Raw genomic sequence first — 23,746 nt, forward strand, 5'->3', positions numbered from 1 at the left:
CTGGACAGGCTGGAGTCTGCCTCACAGACACAAGTTCCTCAGCATTTAAGTTGCATAACCATAGGCTTCCACTGATTTAAGGATTATTCCAGAAGAGTCTCTGCCTACTGATATCCTCCCACCCATCACCTACCTCCACCCCACCTCCTGCACAACCGCCTCCTGGCAACGCATCAAGTACAGCTTGCATATGAGCAGAGACCAGCACCAATCTAAACTTATCCAAAATTACTTATACAACTACCAGGGCCAATCAAAAGCCACTCAGAAGATGTCACTCCACCTCATTCCATTGTCCTCCTCTGTTTCCTTTAGAAACCCAGTTCCCCTTCCCCTTGAGGGACTACTGGCTTGGTTTTTAATTGAACCTGCGTCTTCTGATTTGCAAATCCATTCTGTACCAGACAAACACTGTCTTTGCTTTCATTTTAAGCTTGTTTATGATTTCTCAGTTTACTATAAGTAGAAAATATAGTAGGGTCACAAAATTAACCCCAGATCTAGGCATTCTATAACACACGGATTTCTCCTTTCTCTCTCATGAATGAAAAAAAAAAAATCTTGTAAATAAGTTAAAATGGTCATATGTTAATGAGGAGCCACCGGAAGGTATTTAAAGGTAACTGTTGATTCTCACTCCACTAAGAATCATCTCTTTTGTAAATGCTGTCTGTTGAGCATTGTATCATCACAGCAGGAGAAATGCAGACATACAACTCTTCCTTTCTGCCCCCAGGATGATTATGATCAGGAAAATAAGAAACTGATGAAATATATTAAAAAAAATGATAGAAAATGTGACATAAAAATGTGTTGTCCAAAACAAATGACAAAAGAAAAAACAGAACCAGAATGAAAAATAACTACTATGGAGGAAAGAAGAGATTTCTGCTGCGATCTCTGGGAGATAAGACAAAATCTGACTTTTAAACAATCCAGAGCCTCCAAATGAGGATAGGAAGGCTAGCAGGAAGGTTACCTCAGGTGGATGGGAAATTGTTAATCTGACCAAGGGCTGCTGAGAGTTCTTTGATGTCTTTTTCCTGGGCTCCAGTAATGACAGCTCTCTGTTTGCTGTGCTCCTGGATTGTTCATTATTTTAAACATTTACCATCACCTGTCTTCGGTCAGCTTAACAACCAGGGTATCGCTGTGCCTTACCCAATTACCTACATTTCACTCACCATCTGTAGATGGTTACAACATTCAACACTATGGGTCCTTTAAGATGGCCCTAGAGGAATGAGAATCACCTGCTTGGAGCAAATTTTGTGACCCCACTATATTTTCTACGATAGCAAGAAGACATGTCTCAAAGTTTTAGCCATCTAATATCAGTGCTTCTTTGAGATACATGACCCACATTTGGTTCTTAAACCAAACTCACTCTCCATCTGAGAATTTGGAAGTTTTCTCAACACTTACCCAACTGTTTGATCTGAACTTGGCATCATCTCTTATCTGTGATTTTGGCCTTTACTACCAATAGTGCATTATCTATCCCACTGCCAGCACACACTGTTGCACTTCCAGCTTCAGACAAAGCAATCCACCTGACCACACCCTCCCATATCAAGCCTACATGGTTCCAATCATATTTCTGTGAATTCTAGTCTTGTGCTATATAGACTGATTCTTGGTATTGACTTCTGCTAAATAGCCAAAATACTTTATAACCAGCTAACACAAAAATCTTGCATCAGGAAAATATCACCACTGAAGTCAGTTAGCTGGTAGAAATTCTCATATTCCCATGAGTCCTAAAGCCTCCCTTGGCTGGATCCAGATTACATGCTAATTTGCATGGCTAAAATAAGGGGATCCATTTATTGAAGCAATGAAGCTGAGCATTAGATTATAATAATTAACTCCTTGAAAATAATTATTAAACTTTAGTTCAAATTTATCAGTCACCAGGGAGTAGTTGGCTCCTGATTGCCATCTCAAAATATTGGTAAGAAGGAGTTTCTAAATACAGGTAATGGAATCCATTTTTTTCCTTTAGTTTTATCATAATGCTATTATTGGATGAGCTTAACAAGATCTCATTATTAATTACAGTCCCACAGATACAGTCCACACAACTTCACTCTTCAGTGACCATTTCCTTATCTAGAGAGAGGAATCCAACTGTCATAATAACCTAGTTATTATAATATTTGACTGATATGGAAGGCAGGCAAATTAATAGAAATTTACTGAGAATCTGGAAGTTTGGCTGCATAATGGTACAGGTGTCTTGTAACTATGGGTATTGGCGGTGATAGGATGCTCTTACTTTCAGACTACAAAAGTATTTCAAAATAAGTTAGAATGATTGACATGTTCTCAGTTTGCAAAGTTTCTTAATTCTTAACATCATCTCTTCCAACTTCTGCCAGCTTATGTTTCCTCCTATTTTCAGTCTCTCTCTCAGATCATTTTTACTCTCTCTCTCTAAAAAATGATTTAAAACCTTTCCAAATAATATAAAATTATCGCTGCAGAGTATTCACAGCAATGTAAAAATAGAAAGAAAAAACTAAAGCAAATACACTAATATTAATTAGAGTGGGTCATAGATAGAGTTTTCTTCTTACTTTCCAAATTGTCTATAATCAGTAAATATCACTTTTGTAATAATAAAATAATAGAATACTGATAATAATCATAAACCCAATCACATAGTGGAAAATGCATGAGCTCAGGAGTCAAATAAACCTAATTTAAATTTTTGCCATGAGACTCTTGTGGACAAGTCCAATAAGGCGTGTTGCTGCCTTTTCATTAAATTCCTTATATATTTCCTCCCAGAGCTGTTTTGAGAACTAAGCAAAATAACCCTCTATAAAGTTCTTTATATTTTATGCAGTACTTCCCTATATAATAAAATCTTCATTGCAATGAGAGAAGAGACCTGTCTGAAAATTAAGCTAAAACACCTTTCTGTATCAAAAAATATACTTTTATTTCTATTTTGAGAAAGATCCCAAACCAGAAACCTTTTCTACACCAGTCTCATGGTAATGACTGAGCACCAGCCAGTGACAAGCAAATGTGAGTGTTACTGGCTTTCATCCATGAGGAAGGTTTCAGCTTTTCCTACCTGGCTCCAGGATAATAATTATATTCTTCAACTGTATGTCTAGTTTCTAAAAAGCCTGGTGAGAATAAAATGCCCCCCAAACTAGCAAAGTCACATGTTTGTGGCACATTTTGCCATAAAACTAAAGTCCAAAGTTTCCTTGTTTCCGAACAGACCAGGTGCAACCTGTGAATCATCTCTCCAATTCTGCAAAGTGGGAGGGGCTTTCTTTGAGGCTCTTCATGTGTTATAATGACTCCACCCCCTCAGTAGATGTGGATTAATCAGAGATTGAACCCAGGAGTACCTGACCACTGAACTATAGCCTCCTGAGACCCTGGAATTACAGACTTGGGCCATCATGTCTGACTTGTTTTTACTTTTTTAAAAAGGTACCAAAAGCAATGATATGTAAGAGATTTAGCCACTTTAAGGAAATTCCATTATAAACGTCAGGGGAATAGTTTCTAATGAATGCATAAAGTGATGTATGTAAGGCCTTGGAGAGGGAGTATCTTTGGCCCAGAAATGAGTTTAATAAGTGCTATCTGAGAACCATCTGCACAGCAAGACCTTGTACAAAATGAATGCCACTCCAATAGTCAACCCCAATACATCCTATTTTTATCTCCACAGAAGGCCCTCATTTTTCCTCTCCACTGTCAAATTCTTTGTCTAAATCTCCATCTTCTTTCATGTAGACTAAGGATAGTAGCCTTCTGTTGGTTTTTCTTGTAACTGTTTCAATGCCTGAAATTCTTTCCAAAATTCAGACCTCCCAGGAAGGAGATGCTTGCCTCAGTTTTGCCTCTGGTTTTTCTCAGGTTCACTTCCATTGAACCTGAACTATGGGCATTTGAGGGACACATTGCACCATACTGCTCAAAACCTCTCTGGTCATTTTAGGTCTTCTGAGTACCCTTGACCAATTCTCTGCCTGGATAATTCTTTTTCATTACCCGGAGATTCACTGCATTAATCATACCTTACTACATTCTTGAATTCTGATGTTTTGACATCTGAGACCTTGACCTTCCCTGTGCAAAACAACCAATCCACAGCTCATACCCCAATCGACTCTCTTACAGGTTCTCATCCTCTGGGCTAGGAGACCTTCCTGTCCTAATCATTCCAGAGTGTGGCACCAGACAGCTAGAGACAGTCCTAACTTCAGAGCCTGATGAAATTCTTTAAATTAGACAATTCTAACCCTGTTGATCTTGCCTCCTCCATTCTTTGCCTCCAGAATAAAAGAACAAAGTCTCATTTTCTCCTCACTTTCTCTTCCTCTGACTGTTCCTGGTGTTTCCTGAGTAGCCAGCCCTATGGGACATGATGTAGCCTCTCCTATTGGGAACTGTGAAAAATAAATTATATTTTCCATGACAATCATCTCCCTTTCTGTTGACATCACCATACCTGAATAATAATAAAATATACTGGTCTAAACCTTTACCTCAAATAATCTCCTCTGGGAAACCTGCCCAATCTGTTCCTCTCTTCTAAACTAAGCATGGTACAGTGTATCTCCTCTAGACTTCTGTTGGCCCCATACATGCTGCCATGAGAGCTCTCACCACACTGCATTGAAATGGACTATGATAAGGCAGCTTTCCTTACCTCGCTCTGGGAACAGAACTGCATCTTGTGCATGTAATTATTGCCAGAGCCGAAAATCACACCTACTCCTAGATTCTCCATATGTTTGTTGAATTGACCTGAACTGGAAAATAATCCCTGCCCTCAAATACATAAATTTGGAGAAAGAGACAGAGCAGCAATCAGATTGCTCCAATGCAGCCTGGTGAATACTAAGATAGAAACAAATACAGACCATTGCATGACCTCAAAGGATGCACACAGAATCCTTGACCCATGGTAGCTTTAAAGATTTCATATTGGTTTTCTTTCTGGCTTAAAAAGCCTAGAATATATTTTTTTAAAATTCTAATTTGTTATACATGATGGCAGAATGCAATTCATTTTATGTTACACGTATAGAGCACACTTTTTCAAGATACCGATTGTACACAGAGTATTTTTACACCATTCGTGTCTTATACATGTACTTAGGGTAACAATGTCTAACTCATTCCACCATCATTCCTACCCCCTTACCCCTCTTTTCTCCTTCCTCCACTTTGCCCTATCTAAAATTCCTCCATTCCTCCCAAGCTCCCCCTGCCCCAATCGCCGTTGTGAGTCTAGATCCTCATATCAAAGAAAACATTTGGCCTTTGGTTTTTGGGGATTGGCTTGCTTCACTTAGCATTATATTCTCCAACTTCATCTATATACCTGAAAATGCCATGATTTTATTCTCTTTTACCAAAGTTTCCCTATTCATTCATCTAATGAAGGGCATCTACTTGTTTCCATGATTTAGCTATGGTGAATTGTGCTGCTATAAACATTGATGTGGCTGTGTCCCTATAGGATGCTGTTTTTAAGTCCTTTGGGTATAAACCAAGGAGTGGGATAGCTGGGTCCAAATGGTGGTTCCATTCCAAGTTTTCCAAGGAATCTCCATACTGTTTTCTAGATTAGCTACACCAATTTGCAGTTCCACCAGCAATGTATGAGTGTACCTTTTCCCCACATCCTTGCCTGCACTTATTATTGTTTGTATTCTTGATAGCTGTAGTTCTGACTGGAGTGAGATAAAATCTTAGAGTAGTTTTGATTTGCATTTCTCTGATTGCTAGAGATGTTGAACATTTTTTCATATATTGGTTGATTGATTGTATATCCTCTTCTGAGGAGTGTCTGTTCAATTTTGGGCCCCATTTATTGATTAGGTTATTTGTTTTTGTTTTTGTTTTTGTTTTTTTGGTGTTTAGCTTTTTGAGTGCTTTCTATATCCTAGAGATTAGTGCTGTATCTGATGTGCTTGTGGTAAAGATTGCTCCCATTCTGTAGGAAAAAGCCTAGAATATTCTTGCTCTCAAGAGAGCTCATGGATTATTCCACAGTAAATTTAAACTTACTATTATAATGAAAACTAGTCTTAAAACTCAGTGAATTTGGAGCTCCAGAATATTAGACTAGATAGATGACCTGGCATATTTATAGGAGAAAGAAAACAGTTGCATCAATTAGATTAGTTTTCTTGGATTCTACCTTCTGAATGTCTGCCCAACAGGCCCTATCTTCATTCCTTGTGCTGCTTCCTTGGCATGGTTCATGGTAGCCATGAATATTTACCAAAAAGGGGGGGGGCAATCTGTAATGAAGTATCTGAGTTAGTCTCAACTTGACTATTACTCTCCCACCTCGATCACAGTATTTAGCCTACACAAACATTAGTATCTCTTCAAGAAACTAGCATTAATACTAATAGTAACTGCCACTCAGGATTAGAGTAAGAATTAAATTGGTGTATCCATATAATAATTCTTGCACATATTAAGAGCTCAGGAAATGTTAGCATTAATACCTTTGCAATATCTTCCTCACTCATCTCCTCCTTATCTCCAATTGCACCCATGCCATCGGATCTTTCCTCTCCATGGGCACCTGTCTAACATATAACCCTGACCATATTTATATCCTGTCTTTAAGTCATGTTCCAGAGCTTTTTATAAGTCTAAACTCCTTAATAAAGTGTTAGAGGGCAGCAGAATACAACAGACACTAGTATTGCTGTATGTATACACGTGGCTGTATAATCAATGTGATCCTGCAAACTGTACACGTGGAAAAATGAGAATTCATACCCCATTTGAATCAAATGTGTGATATGTCAAGATCATTGTATTGTCTTGAGCAACTAATAAAAAAAAAGTGTTAGAGGCTTCATTACCATCCTCTGTTAATCTCTATGTTTTCATTCCAGACCTGTCTTCAACCAAGCTAAACTAGATACATCAGGCTTTTCCTGAGCTCCACCTTTGTCTATTGGATCAACAGTTACCTTCATGCAAAACCCTCAACAATCAAAGTATCCCCTCCCAGTGGAAATTGGCAACTTCTCTACTTCATGCTGTATCTCTGCAATAGCCCACCCTCTACACTTACTTGCATTGATTTGTGTACATATATGTCATCCACCAGTGAACTGTAAGTTTACCCAGCCCAGGGGCCACATCTTAATCATCTTCATATTGTCAGTACCTTAAAGGTTGCCTGAAAATTAGTAGCAGCTCACAAAGCTCTTATAGCAATACAAATGAATCAGATTAATAAAATCAGTTAAGCAAACAAATTAATTTCCTCTTTGGTCTAATGACTCCTTCTGGAAATTTAGCAAAGATGGTTGATGTCATTATTAAGTCTGGGCCTATAATGAAAAAGAAAGCATGTTCCAGACATGCTTTCAGACATTGAGAGGACCTCATTCACCATGATCCTTGTACAAGAGCCAGAAATTAACCCTTCCCAGCCTCACTTCTCCCCACCCAAGCCCCCTCACTCCCACCATCCTTTGTGCACACAGAAGGACAGTGCAGATGAAATGATGTCCTCCAAATCTTTGACTGACAGATTTTTCTACAGTGTAGAAATGCAAAAGAAAGAGAGAAAACCTGAGGCGACTATTCCACAATTGCAGACCCTATTTGATGAAACATTTTGCAGATGTCACAGGGATCTGGCAAGTCTAGTGCCCCTTTCATCTTACTTCAACACTATCCAATGCAACTTCTTATCAAAGCTTAACAAACTGACTCATCCACATAACAATTTTAGGGAAATATTCAAAGTCTGTGATTTAATAATTCACTCTACTCTCCAAATACATAGTCATTATATCTTGAAAGCATGTTATACTGCATTATAATTTTCCATAAAATTGCAAATGATGTTCAGTCATGACTCCAATTCTGGTCAGAGCAAATATAAAGGTCTGGATGGAGCCATGGAGTGCTTCAAACAAGTAACCCTAAACCAAAGAGGAAATACTTGACTTAATTGGATTGTCATTAGTTATATTTTAATGCTGATGTGCTTCTAGCAGCGTATGTGCAATGGAATTTTCCATTCTCATTATACTCTTATTATTATTTATTTTATATGTCTGTAACTGATATCATAGGTGCACAAATTTGTGCTTTCTATGCCCTTTAGTCCTTTTAAATAAGGTACTTACTGGGATATGTTTCCAGTAAAACCCTTCCCTACAAGTAATTTTTGATATAATCTCATTAAAATGGATTTTCTGAAGGGAAAAAAAACTTTACAGAAATGGAAAAAGTCACAGGTCCAGTTTCTGAATAAATTATTAGGTTGATTACTTGGACAGTTTTCTAAATTTCTCATGCAACAAATAAGCTAAGTCTGCGTTCTTAAAGCAATAGAGGAACATTGCTGGAGGCATAGGCATTTCAAGGATTCTGAAGGTTTGATCCAGATCAGAGCAATGTTAAGAAGTCTCTTTCCCTCATTAAAATTGTCAAAGCCCTTTAGGGTTGCTAAATACTTATAAGATGGGGCTATTAGCCACTTTGCCACCCAGACCCAAAGTTTGAGAAAGATGCCCTTTCGTTAGAACAATTTTGCTGAGTCCCTTGAATCCGGGTTACTTGGCACCGAGGTCACTTGCTCTGAAATGTATGCTATTTTAAAAGTCAGACTTTTGTCACATGGCAAGCAAAAACACACACCTAAGAAACTTCAAGCTACAAGGCACATAATGAACCAAAGACTGAGGTGCTGAGCTCCAAAATCCATCAACACATCTGCACCAAGACTATGTTTCCCAACGACCCTCACACAAGAGTGGATACCATTATCCCCAGTGTCTATAGATGAGGAAACTGAGGATTAGATGTTGCTTACCAAAGGAAATGCAGCAATTATAAGAACTGCAAGTTCTTTTGCTAACATTAAAAAAAAAATAGTGTCATTGCCATCAACAGTAGTATTAGAACTCCAAAGACCTTGCCTAATCTGCAATCCTACAAGAGCTACTTCCCAACACCTTAATACTTTATCTTGTCTAGCTACCACCTCAAGACCAGAATGGGCTCCTAAACTCCATTGGAAATGGTTTTATTACTAAGAAGGCAATGTGAATATTGATCACTGGAGTTTTCCAATGCAATTACTTTGGTATATTTGTCATTGCACCCTATTATTTTCTCTGACTTGCTCAGCTGTGTGTATTGCCTGCCCCAGGGCTAGTTTTCAATATGTTCCAAAAACCAGCTGAATGCCACCTTCCTGAGCCAGTGGTCACCCATCATATATTTCTGTTGGACTCTGTGTCCTCTGTGGTGTCTTAGTCTAACACATCTACATCCCACCCTGCATTAAAGAGACAGACCCCACTCAAACAGAATAATATTTCAAATATTCAAATGATATGAATAAGGAACAAGGAAGCCAAGAATGGAGAGGGAACAATCCAGGACCAGCAATATCAAGGAGTCACTTGACCTTTTCCCTAAAATGGTAAGGAGAGGGACAAGGTCCTAGGCTCTGGTGAGGGTAACAAAAATGTTCACAGCGGCTATAACTTTGGAAGTAGATCACAAAACAGGACACTCTGAATTTCTGCAGAGGGACATAATCATCCCACTTTGTTGAAGCATATTTTAAAGTTATCTCCCTAGGAATACTTTGAGGATAGAGAATATGCTGTTCTTCCTTCTATCCCTAACACCTGGTACCACTTCTGACAATCAGTTAACACTTATGCAACAACAGAAGGATGAATGAATACATGAGAGGATAAATATCCTGTTAGGGTACATGAAGAATATAAATGATCCTCCTAGAAACTCCATGGCTACACCTGAGACTTTATAGCTATCTGGTGCTAACAGTCAGAGAAAGAATAATGGGAAAAAAAGATAAAGGGTAGTAAAGAGAGATTGGGAAATGAGTTTGCAGCTTTGTGTGGATACTAAAATGACTAAAACACAGATATCTTGTTTAAAAATGAAAGAATTTTCACAATTTAAAAATGTCCCATAAAATACAAAATTGGCAAACGAGACGCACAAAATTAAATAACTGACAAGGTTAACTAATATCTCTGAGGAGAGAAAAAGACTCACCACAGCCTGGATGATTCCTATTGTTTTCCAACAGACAACTTCCAGTCCTGATCCACCCAGGCGGTTACATCCATATCCCTTCCATTCTAATCTTTATTCTCAAAGTGGTGACTGCTTTCCCAACTCTTTCCTTGTAGCATATCCTTCAAGGTCAAGTTCAAATTGCAATTCTCTGAGAAACCTTCTCTCATCTACTCCTTCTCATCAATTTAGAGCTCAGCAAAGAAAAGCAGGCACTCTCCAAGAACAATAATCAAAGTGATCACCATGGATATTAAAAGATGGTAGACTCCAATTATACCAAAGCAGATCCACTTTTATTCATGTGTTTGGGCCTCAGTGGAAGATTACATTTACTTAACGTTTTCCTTTTTGTTATATTATTGCTTTACCTGTATCTGTATTTTTCTTCCTCAAAATTATAAAGGATGTTTTTTCTTTTCTTTTCTTTTCTTTTTTAGAAAAAAGCATCTGTGTTTTATAATCCATCTTGTTCTCCCTCTCTACCCCCCATTATAGCATCCTAGCAAATACATGATCAAGCATATAACAGGTATGTGATAATTTTGCTCAACCAAACTACACTAACAAGTCAATTGGTGAGTTTCCTCTGGCACTAATAATGTTATTGGAAAATCAATCTGTATCAAGACATGTCCTTCACAGGAAAGGAGCACATTGCAAGCCATTTCAAGTCACTCCTATGAACCTACTATTCATAAATGTATCCAAGATATATATATATTCTGAGATTATATCACAACTGCCTCTGAGCAAAAATACCTGCTACTGTCTCCACTCCAAGGCCCTAAAATGGTGAATAATATTTTTAAAATAATAAATCCATGACATTATGAAATATAAGAGAAAAGATAATATTGGATTGACAAAGTGTAGCTGTAAACATATACAAAACAGAAACACTGAAAACTGGTAAAGGGATGGGAATGAGTCAGAATAACCTAGTTGATGCAACCATAGCACCCATCCCCATCCTCAAAATTACAGCTGTATAACACACAGATTTAATCCCCATTATGCTACAAGTCCCCAGTGGGCTGGTGAGGGCTGTGTTATAGTCGAAGTCCTGGGCTAGGGAGGTTTCACTGTTCTTCTAGAGCACCATCTGTAAGATGCAGCCTTTTCTTTTGCTATTATAGAGGTAAAGAAAGAACAAAAAATTGCACAGGGCCTTTTTATTGCTTTCTTGTGGAAAGGAGACACAGCATCTCCCTAGAGTTCACTGACCAGAAGCAGACACATGGCTCTCTTCACTTAAAAGATGACTAAGAAATGTAGGAGAGAAAACAAAATAATTGGTGTGACTCTGTTTGCCACTGCTATGGTTTGAGTCTGGAATGATCCCCCCAAATCTCTTGTGCTGAAAGCATGATCCACAGTACAGTCAGCTTCCGGGGTGAGGCTTTTAGGCAATGATTGGCTCATGAGGACTCTGACCTCATTGGTGGATTAACACATGGAGAGCTAGATGGATCACGAGGAAGGCGGGGATCTAGTTGGATCACTGGGGCTGTGTCCCGGAAGGAGTGATGTTCTTTCTGTCCCCTTGTCCTCCCCGCCATCTCTCTCTCTCTGCTCCCCAGCTGCCAGGAGCTGAGCAGCTTTCCTGGAGCATGTCCTTTGGCCACGATATTCTGGCTCCCCTCAGACCCAGGGTGATGGACCAATTAGCCATGGACCGGATCCTCTGAAACCTTAAGCCAAAGTTAATCTTTCCTCCTCCACGTTGTTCTTGTCACGTATGTTGTCACAGTGACAAAAAGCTGACCAACACAGCCACTTAAGGTAAAAAATCTTTCCTTAGAATCTTCTAGATGATCTTCTAGGGTTTCACTTCAGGAACATGGCCGACCTTTAGCCCATAAAAAGCTATTAGAGAAGGAAGAGTCAAGGAGAACTGCCAAGGAGAAAACATTCCCCAATTTTATAAGTATTATGAGCATTATTTCTTTTCGTTCTGCCTCTTTTCCTATCTTATCTAGTGTATTACCTACTCGGCTTTTTCCTAAAGACAAAAATCTTGGGGGTTTTAGTTTTTCCCTGCAACCCAGGAGGAATCAGTCTCCTTCTGAAAATGAGGAATGGATACTTAGATCAATGTTACTTATAGGTCCAATGGATAGGATAGGAACTAAATATTTCTAAAATCCTTCTATATTTATTCATCAGCCACTCAGTTAAAAAGTCCTTATGGAGCACCTTCCTGGGCCGGCTAGGTGTACCCAATATGCCATTTCTAGATGCAGAAACTAATGGAACCTGGTTCCTGCCTGAAGCAGAGGGAGCGTGTAAATGCAGGACGGACGGCAAGTGTGCAAGGTGTCATCACAGAGCCTTCCAAAGAGACAAAAAGCAATGAGAAAAATATGGTCAGTCCTTCAGATGAACATAAAGTGAGGATCTAGAAGGACTTCACGGAGCCAGGGATAACTGGAAGAAATTTATGAAATCCAGTTTAGGTAAAATTCTAAGCTTTAGGAAAACTCTCTTATTAACATTTTCTATCTTTTCTGACCACAATTCACTTCTTTCTGAACTCACCGTCTCACATACTTGCTTGACAGAAGTTAACAGGAACCCTATAGGGATGACACCTTTTCCTGCTTCTGAATGAATGCAGTGTTGCCTTTTCCAGCTGTTGTGCTGAATTTAAGTCTGTAAAACCAACCTGGAGGCGCAGGAAGCTGAGGCAGTTAAAGCCTATTCGTCTGACTGCTCCTTTCCTATTTGATGGTTGAGTCAGCTTTTAAAATAATGCTTCCCTTATTTGTTATTCTCCTTCTTTAGCAAGACAGCCAGCTGTACTTTCCACTTCACATGAATTTTGGTCTGTTCCAATTTTCCACTTCTCTGACTCTAATCCCACAGTTACAAATGGAATCCCAGGCTACACTAATATCTCTTACTTGCTGGCACTGAAGAGATCAATATTTCAAAATGCCATATGTTTTATAGATCAGTTACCGCATGCATACGAATACAGTGATATTTGAACCATTACAGTGTTTGTAAGTCACATAAACCAATGACCAAAAAAAGGCAAGCTCTTACCTGCTTGTGTTTCCAAAGGACATCTTGGTAGCTAACCAGTAGCCAATTGTTGGTGTGTCCTTTGCTGTATTTGAGAGTTTGAGATGTGGCAAAGTTGGAGTCATAAATCAATCACCAAAATGCTAATAGTATTTTGGGGGCAATTTAATGCCGATGGTTCACTCTGGCAATCAGATATCCCTTTGGCCTCACATGAGTTTTGCCCTGTGACAGCGCTCAGTTCCCTAGAGTCTTCACCATATCTATGCCATCACTTATTCATCCAATCAATAGTCATTCGACACCTGCGTGTTGTGGTCTGAAGTATTCTCTAGAGATGCCAAGATAAATCAATCACCTCTCCAGAGGACTTTTGTTCACCAGAGGAGAAATTCACATATATAAGCAATGAAATACAATCAAGACAACAACAGGAACACATGTTCTGTGTGCTGGGAAAGGAGGGAAACCCCAGTCTAAGGGAGGCAGGAGACTTCCAGAAGGAAGTAGCACCTTAGTTAAGTGTTAAGGGATGAATATTTCATTATGTAAAAAAAAAAAAATCAGAATATAACATGGGAAAAATGGAGGAACTTTGGTGGGGCAAAGGAGAGGGATGGGTGAGGAGAGGGTACAGGGCAGGAAAGATGGCGGAATGAGATGGACAGTCTCCCCCTAGGTATAGGTATGACTGCACATATGGTGCAACCCTACGTCATGTAAAACCAAAGAAATGTCAAGTGGTGCCGCAATTGTGTACAATGAATCAAAATGCATTCTGCTGTCATGGGTATCTAATTAAAATAAATTTTTAAGATTTCTTAAAAATTCAGAATATATATCTTAGAAAAACAGCACATTTGTGTAGGAAAGTTCATGTTTCAACATGACCAGAATGATTCATGAAGATGGGCACTATGAGATATAAACAAAAATCTTAAATGTTCTGTGCTTCGAAAATATTAATTTGGGGGGACAATTGGAAATAGGAACTAGCACCTTTGGATTATCCATGGTATCATATATGCATTTTGTATTTTCACAAGTGTTACTTAATTTGATCCTTATATTAACCCTCAAAATACATATAATGAATGCCCTCCTCTTTTTGTAGATGAGGAAACGGGTACAGAGGGAGAAAACATTTTGCCCTGAAACTTAATGTAGTAAACTGTAAAATTGCACTCGAAGTCCTGTACTATAAGGTCCACAGCAGAGACCAAAATTCCAAATGCATGATGTTTTGGAGTCAGACCCAAAAGGCATAAATTATGAGACACAGAAATCTGAAGGAAGAAAAATAAGTGTTCCGAGAGTCAATACAGAAGAATCTGAAATATAGGCTGAAAATTCACCAGAGAAAGGAAAAGGAATGCATCTTTACAGGCAGAAAATAAATAGGTGCTTAAAAAGTTAAAGTCATTAATTTATGATTTGAGTTAATTCTCGTGGTGTGCATTGCCCTTGTCAAAGGACACTGGAAAACTGAGCAAATATTTATCAAGTTCCTATGAGATATTAGACCCTGTGCTTTGTATTTCACAAAACTTCTCTCATTCAGCCCCCAAAACAAATCAGTAACCCTCCCTGAAATGCAAGTGAATCCAGATTAAAAAAAATAAAGCACATGATCCAATGTACACATAGCACAGTGCTTGGCATCAAGTAAATTGCTGCTGGTTCAAAGAATCTTCCTTTTACAGGTACCAAAGATAAGGTGGAGAGAGACTGAATACCTTGCTTTTAATCAGACAGCTAGAGTTGCTGGGAAGAGGATTTTCACTCAGGTACATCTGAAACATTCCATACCTTCGCAGTCTTTCAACTAGTCATACAAACTCCTTTGGCTAGAGTTGATTAATTTCAAAAAAACCTGGGACAGAACTGTTTAATAAGCAAAATACGTACTCGGTGAGAGAGAAGCACTCTGTCTTTAACTAAAACACTCTAGTTGGATTGTTCCCCTTCATTTCCGAAACCTGGGCCTTGCTGAAATACCCATCAGCTCTAATTGTTTAAGAGATAGATGATGGATGAATGAATAGATAGATGATGGATAGGTAGGTAGGTAGGTAGCTAGCGAGTGAGCTAGATAGATAGAGACAAGTATCCTTTGGCGTGATTTTACTGCATGATGCATGGCCACTTCCAGGACTTTGCCATTTAAAACATACCTATAATTTGTATAATTAGCAACTCTACCCCTTAGGCAATGTTAGCCACCACTAAGCCAGTGAGGTGTGAGAAACCTCTAAAGTCATCACACAGAGACCGCATCCTTTGATTTAGCAAAAACCAAACCATATGCAAGTATCAAAAGAACATAAAATCGTCAGACTCCACAGAGGCTCCAAAGTAATAAAATAAACCAGTTTCAAGGCAAGAAGAATGACCCCCATTAAACAGTTTTAAAAATTAGATATGATAATACAGCTTCGGTCCACAGGAGCAGGAGTCAAATGAAAATATATTTGAAGAGTGGTTCTGGCCCCTGTGGTATGTGTATCCTGGGAGGGCCATCATCTCTTTAATAACTTTGCTGTGTTTCCTTACCACATTATTGAAAATTGTTTAATGAGCAGTTTCCCTCAGAGAAGCGATCAGATTCTCAGAAGCAGTTACCATGAGAGATCCTCTTTAAAGCTTCATGAAATTATGTTTATTCTTTTACGTTTCTTCCTGGAGCTGTTGAAATGCTTTCATTTATTTTTTTTTTCCTTTTAGAAATATGTCTCTGCTTATAAACAAAGCATATTTCAGGTAGAAATCTGAAATTTAAAAAGTATAAGGAACAATAGACATCAAGGTGATCCCTCTGTCTGTCTAGACTCGGGGTTAACTTTTAATAACTGGGTCCATTGCTTTCTAAATTTGAATTCCTGAATTATTTTTATGAGTAAGAGCACATATATGTGTGTTAATTATTCTCCCATTAATCATGTTTGTATACTACCTCAAATTTTTGCCTCGCTCTTTTTAAAGGGTCATGATCGCCTGTCAATCATGTTTGCTTATAACCCAGAAAACCACCGACTGTACATCTCAACATCTTCCAGTGGACAGTGCTCTTCATTCCTATGAATATCTAACAATTGCTTCCCATCATGACCCTTGAGGCTCAAGGAGGCCACTCCCTCTTTTTAGAATACTTTTCACATGCTGGGACACCTCTCTTCCTTCAGCATAAACCCATGTTATGGACGCTAAAGTCATGGGTCAGGGGTCAACTTGCCTGTTCACCACTCACTAGACGTGTAACTTGGGTTGGACACTTAAGTGCCCCAAGTCACCCTACTTTTTTATTCAAGAAATGGGTTTCAATGATGCAGCCACATCAGTATTAATAGCAGCACAATTCACAATAGCTATGTTATGGAAACCAACCTAGATGCTAATGAATGGATAAAGAAAGTGTGATATGTATACACATGGAATATTACTCAGCCATAAAGAAGAATGAAATTATGGCATTTGCCAGTAAGTGGATGGAGCTGGAGAATATCATGCTAAGTGAAGTAAGCCAATTCTAAATAAACAAAAGTCAAATATTCACTCTGATTTGTGGATGCTCACCCACAACAAGGGTGAATATAAGGGAAGAATATAAGTTCAGTGGATTAGACAAAGGAATGGAGGGAAAGGAGGAGGGATAGGAAAAAGAAAAGACAGTGAATAAATCTGACAAAACTTTCCTATGAACATATGTGAATACACCACAGTGAATCTCAACATCATGTATATCCACATCACTGTGATTCTACTTAAAATAAGATATATTCCATGCTTGTGTAAATATATCCAAATAGATTCTGCTATCATGTATAACCAAAAAGAATACAAATTTTAAAAAAAATCATTTCTGGCAGGAAAAAAAAAAACAATACTGTTGTGTACAGCACATCTCTTGGCCCAGAGTAGATCCATGGTTTGCAGGCTTCTACAATAGTAGAAATTGAAGAAAAGTAGTAGGAGAAACAACACCAATGGCAATAGTTGTTATAACATTCCTCTAATATTATTAACATGAGATTCTTCAGCAAAATAAAATGCATTGAGGGTTCAAAGATGAATTTGTACCTTAAGGTAAGAAAAAATTCAAATTCATTGTCAGACATCACTCTTCCTCGAAAAGTTTAGAAACTATTTTCACTGAGAAAGATTTATTACCAGCTCTTTTTTCAAATAACAACACAGCTTTTGATAATTTCCAAAAGTTCTTATGAATTTTTCCTTCACAGATTTCCTCTATCCCATTTTTCTTGACCATTTTCTTGCTTTTGTTGTGGATTACTTTTTGTGCTTCTGGTTCCATTTAATTATTAGGTTTCTATTGTATTATTGATTATGATTTAGTGTATTATTTATTAACATTACTTATCAATGATAACCTATTATTGATTCAAAGCTGTTGTCTTTATGTCATGTTATATATTATATGTGATCAAATATTTTAGTATTTGATCACATATAATATATATATCAAATATTTTAGTATTCTGTTTTGATTCCTCTGTTGTCATGTTAGCTATAATCTCTGTGCATTATTTCTCAGTGTTTTTATTAGAAATCACAACTTATATCCTAAACATAAGATAAAATACATAGACATAACATTTTACTACTATTTCATGGAAAAATTGCATAAACATCTGTTATGGTATCAATGTGAGGTGTCCCCCAAAAGGTCACGTGTGAGAAAACGCGGGAAGATTCAGAGGAGAAATGATTGGGTTGTGAGAGTCTTAACCCAATTAGTGACTCAATCCCCTGATTGGGATTCACTGAGTGGTAACTGAAGTGGTGGGGTGTGGCTGGAGGAGGTGGGCATGGAAAGTATGGCTTTGATATTTGTATTGGTAAGTGGAGACCACTCTCTCTGCTTCCTGATCATCATGTGAGCAGGTTCCCTCCACCACACTCGTCCATCACAATGTCCTGCTTCACCTTGAGCCCTGAGGAATGGAGCCAGCCTCATATAGACTGAGACCTCTGAAACCATGAGACCTCAAATAAACCTTTCCTCCTCTACAGTTGATTTGGTCAGGTCTTTCGGTTGCAGCAGTGAAAGAGCTGACTAAAACACTTTCTAATACCATAGTGCCATTCTTTGTTCTATAATTATCATATATAACTATTAACCTTATAAGTATTATAATATCAGGTCATAATTTTGCTTTAAGTATCCAACACATTTTCATTTTTTTTAAAAAAAATTAGGAAAAGAAAAATCTCTCGTCTCTTATATTTACTTAGATATTTGCTTTTTCCATTAAGCTCGTTCCTCATACAGATTCAATTTACCATCGGGTATAACTTCTCTGCAGCCTGAAGAATTTCAGAATTTCCTCCAGCATTTCTCACAGAATAAAATGGAGGACAATGAGCTTTTTCAGTTTATGTTCATCTTGAGACAACTGTATTTAATTCTGCATTTGAAGGATATTTTTTGCTGAATGTAGAACTGTGTGGACAGTGCTTTTTCCTTTAGCCTTTTGGCACCACGTTCCATTTATTTCTGTCCTCCAGGGTCTGATGAGTTGCATCCATTATTGTATCATAGCTCCCAATGTATAATATGATAGTTGTTTTTTTTTTTTTTTTTTCTTGCAGCTTTCAAGGTTAAGCTTTTAATCTTCGGATTTAAGCAGTTTGTGGTATTCCAGGTGTTTTTCTTTGTACTTATCTTACTTATGGATCATTAAATATAAGTTGATGTCTTTCATTTAATTTGAAAAGTGTTCAACCATTTTCTTTTCAGTTTCCCTTGCCTCTCCTGAGACTCAAGTTACGCATAGGTTACCCTGCTTGGCAGTCTCTCAGGTCTCCATGGCTCAGTTCAGATTTCTTCACCTAGTTTTCTTGCCACATTTTACAAGACATGTTCTTTTGATCCACCTTCAAGTTCACCAGTTTAATCTGCTGTTAAATCATTTCAGTAAAATTTTTACTTCAGCTACTGTATTTTTCAACTTTAGTATTTCCAGTTGGTATTTCTCTTAGCAGTTTCTATTGATCTGCAGAAATTACCCCATCTGTTTATCATGTGTATAACTTCCTTAAGTTCTTCTACATACTTAATTGCAACTTTTATATCATCTTAGGGCCAGTTTCTATTGGCTGACTTTTATAATTTTTTCTTTGAATATGGGTAACATTTTCCTTGTTCTTAGCATGCCAAGTGATTTTTTTAAATCTAAACACTGTGAATAAAGACTGCAGGAATAGCAGTTCTACTTAATACTAGCTACAGTTCACTGAGCCAAACTCAAATGGCAGAAAAATAGTCAGAACTTATTTTTTCATACACACCACCCAGCAAAGAATGAGAAGACTGTGAAAAAGAATGAAAAATGTTATTTTTTATGTTTTCAATCAATGCTGCCCTCTTCATAGCCAGCTGTTGCAACAGTTCAATCTGTCATTTAGAATAGACTACTGCCCAGGACCTGTCTTCTCTATTGAACTTGGCTCTATTCCTCTCTATTCTTGGATATATGGAATTTCCATGGTCTTCATTAATACTTAGCCACCATTTTCTGTTAGAGAAAAAAAATAGATATATGCACATATATATGTATGTATGTATATGTGTGTGTGTGTGTGTGTGTGTATATATATATATATATATATATATGTATATATATATATATATATATATATATAACTTCTGGGTTGAAAGATCTTTTGAGAACATAAAGTGTTTGCAAGTGCAACTGGCACTAAAGTCATCCCTTTTGAATTCTGGTCAGTTCTACCCATTACAAATTTGACACTAATAACATAATAACTATTATTTTGAGAAGGAAAGGGAAACTTTAAGAGTTGAAGGCTAGAACTAATGAATATGGAGACTTAGAAAAGACACTGTAGTATGTATCCGGCATCCATCATGTTGAACACAGGTCATAATGTTTAAGTTATTAAGAAGAATCTGACCCATACTAGGGGTTCCCGAATTATTTACAGAAAGAATGGATGTTAATTTAAGCTAGTAGATGGCAGAGTGTCTGTTCATGCTGTTATGATTCATTTTTAAAGATGATCTATTTAACTTCTCTGTAAAAAGAAACTAAAACTTTGCATTATGACCTCAGAAATTGCCACGGAGATTGCCTTTAGCGGGGGGGGGGGGGGGGGGGGTCTTATGATTTTGTGTTTCCCCAATCAAAATGGGTTCAGTGAGGCCCCCTCCAGACACATCATAATATGTCTTTGCACATCTGTATTTCAACACTTCCTGCTGTTGTATAATAATTTATAGAGTTGTCACCTTCATCAGACTGTGAACTCCTGGAGGATGAGAACAGAGCCATCCTCATTTCAGAAGACTCCAGCAGTAATTATTGCCTGCCATACACAGTACAAACTCAGAAAATGACTAATGGATACATGTGGGACTTTTCGTTCCTAAATGAATGATTTGCTTGGTATGTAAATTATCAGTAAGGGCTTTTTTTTTTCCTATGGCATATTAATATGCCAAATTAGGCTGCTATTGAGCGTATATGGCTTCAGCACTAATCTACTGTCTCCTAAGACCAGGCACTGAGAAGGGACAGGAGATGAAAAAGTGACAGCATTTATCCTTGTGTTAATAGCGCTGATGAGGAATAATGTCCTGTTGCCTGTTAGCACATTAAGGAAAACATAGCGTAGGAAACCAGGTTTCTATAACTGGAATCTAGTTATGAGACTTTAAAAATGAACACGATAGTCACAAATCTTCATTTAAAAAAATACACTTCCATTTAAGACAAACAATTATGAGTAAGTTATAACACTAGGCTGTACTCCATGGCTCAGATGTTCTGAGGACTATTTTCAATATCTACATTTAATCCACAAGTCAGGAGGGAGGGGCCAGGCATTATTAGTTTATATCACAATCTTCCATATTCAATATGCCAGATCAGTTTCCAAAATAAAATTGCGACATCTTACTATTACTGATAAGTTGAGCCAGATGAAGGGCCCGGCACATATTGTTAGCGCATAGGAATGGATATAATGTTTTATTTCATTTCTAGGATTTGGTAAAATAATGTACTTGTGCAATTGATCAAGATAGCTTCAGACAACTTTCAGGTTACCAAATTGCATTAAAAAAAAATGGGTAGTTGCTTTGGTTGAATAAGCTCAACTCTTTAGAAAGCAGAAGAGAGAGTGAACTCTTAAAAACAGACAATGCATTGAACACCTAACCAAAATAAAGTAAGGACACCCATGTTAGATTTGGAAACTCCAGAGAAGTAAGAACTGGACTCAATTTTATGTTTCTAGAGTCACAAAACAGCAAAATACAAAATGGTATCTACTCCATCATGGTCTTGCCTTCTTTCCTTCTGTTGTACATCTAGTAGGCCCACTCTTTTGACCTGGATGATTCCAATAACCTCTTAGCTTGGTTCTTGGTCCACAGTCCTATCCTCTTCCTGTTTCCTTCAGGTTGAAAGCAACAAAAGATCTGCATGCTCCTATGTCTTCAGCAAGTCCCTCAGAGAACCGGATCCAAAGTCAGCATGGTATTAACTCTCCTTACACATTTGTCCTTTGTAAGCTCTTTAAAAATAACAACATTCTTAATAATAATAACCCCAATGGCTGTATTCTGTGCATGCAGATAGGACACTTAACATGGCCTCATTTAAGTCCACGTTTCCTGTTTCATGACATTTTCAGCCAAGGCAGCACAGATGTGGTTTTTTCTCTGTCAACTCTATAAACAATATCACACAATGTCTAGCAGTGACTGGATTAATTAGGGGCCACCAAGTTCCAAGGCAATTTCAGTGAGAATCTTAACACTGCGGTGAAATCCAAGGCACTGTTCACATTTAGCAAGCTGTGCAGTGAAGGAAAGGCGATGAGATTTGGCGCTGTGAGGGATGGGGCAGACACTTTTTTTTTTCACCCAAATGATCACTACGTGCAGTAAAACCAGAAAACTCTCTTTGGCTTTATTTTTAAATGGGAGATTTGTTATATTTCAGACCAATGCTAATTTTCAACCCCAAATGAACAAAGCACTTTTCAGGGATAGTGAAATTGTTCAGTGGAGTTTCATTATGTTAGGAAATGAAATTAATGTGCAGTCCAAAATTGACTTTCTGCAAACATTGAGGATGGGTAGAATCTAAAAGGATAAAAGATAAACTGATAGCAACACAAGTCCTTAAATGCAACAATATAATCTATCTCATATTTTTCTTTTTAGATTTTTTCCACGAAAATGTAGATCAAATGACCACAGTTATAGTTTATTCCTATAAACTGTACACATTTGCTTGTACATTGCAAAGAGAAATAGAATGATTATTCTTTCATTCACCCCAATGCGCTACCAGAGAACCACACAGAACTGGGGTCTGAAGACCTCATCCCAGGGTTTCCGGGAGGTGGTGCCTGGGGTGAGTGTTGAAGTGTTCTGGTGGGTGGAGATGGGGGTGGCAAAGACTTTCTGGGCAGAAGAAGTAGAAATGGCATGAACAAGACATTGATGGGGGAAGAGTCTGAGTTTGAGAATCTGACATAGCTTAAAGAAATTAAAATATTAAAATAAAAATTACCACTAGTATGTTAATGTGAAACAGTAGAATTCAGCCCAGGAGTCTATGCATGGGAGAAAAAAAGAGAATAAAGATATAAGGGATGGGTGGTGTGGCACATGCATGTAATCCCAGTGGCTCCGGAGGCTGAAGCAGGAGGATCACAAATTCAAGGTCAGCCTCAGCGATTTAGTGAAGCCCTAACGAACTTAGCAAGACCATGTCTCAAAAAAAGGGGGCGGGTGCTAGGGATGTGGCTCAGTTGTTAAGTGCAACCAGGTTCAATCACTGCTACCAAATATGTGTGTGTGTGTGTGTGTGTGTGTGTGTGTGTGTGTGTGTATGTGTGTGTGTATGAGACAAAGGTTATCCAGGACTTTCTGACATCCAAAACAAAAACAGGTATCATATGACATGGTGACTCAATAATGATGTAAAAAAAAATCTCTAAAAATTTAAAATTATTTTAACTAAAATAAAAGTAATTTTAAATAAAGATGGCATCCAATTCATTTCAGTGATTTTTTTGATGCTCATGAAGAGAAGCCCTGACAGTTTCTTAGGGGAAGTAAGATCTTACCCAGCACTTAGCTCTGAAAGAAATGTCTCACATAGATCTCCTTTAAAGGAACCCAAACACTGTTGTAGGTGAACTATTAACCACAGCTCAATATGAAAGCAAGTGTGAGCCTCAGGAACCAGTCTTTGTCCTGATGTCTCAATGAGAATTTAGAGCACAATACCAAGGCATAACTGAGCGTAAACCTTTATTATTGGGGGTGGGGGGAAGCATTGTTTTCCAGGTTTCTTTCTCTTTTCTTTAGATTCCAACCTGAAAGTTACTCAGGAGAATAACCAACACAGGGTGTTAAAGCTTCCCCAAGTCTTCTTTTCCCACCTGACCAGGATCCCTTACCCACTGGGTTCCTTATTATGTAAGCCCATTAACCAATGGACTCTCACAAAGTATCATGTCAGTACTCTTTAAACATATTTGCAACTGGAGACACTTTTGATATTTGGTTTTTGTTTAGCTTTTAGGTAGTTAAAAAGCTGCAACTTATTTGAAGTTACTAGGGAGAAAGGAG

Source organism: Callospermophilus lateralis, chromosome 9 (genome assembly GCF_048772815.1).
Source record: "Callospermophilus lateralis isolate mCalLat2 chromosome 9, mCalLat2.hap1, whole genome shotgun sequence".
Taxonomy (NCBI): Eukaryota; Metazoa; Chordata; class Mammalia; order Rodentia; family Sciuridae; genus Callospermophilus; species Callospermophilus lateralis.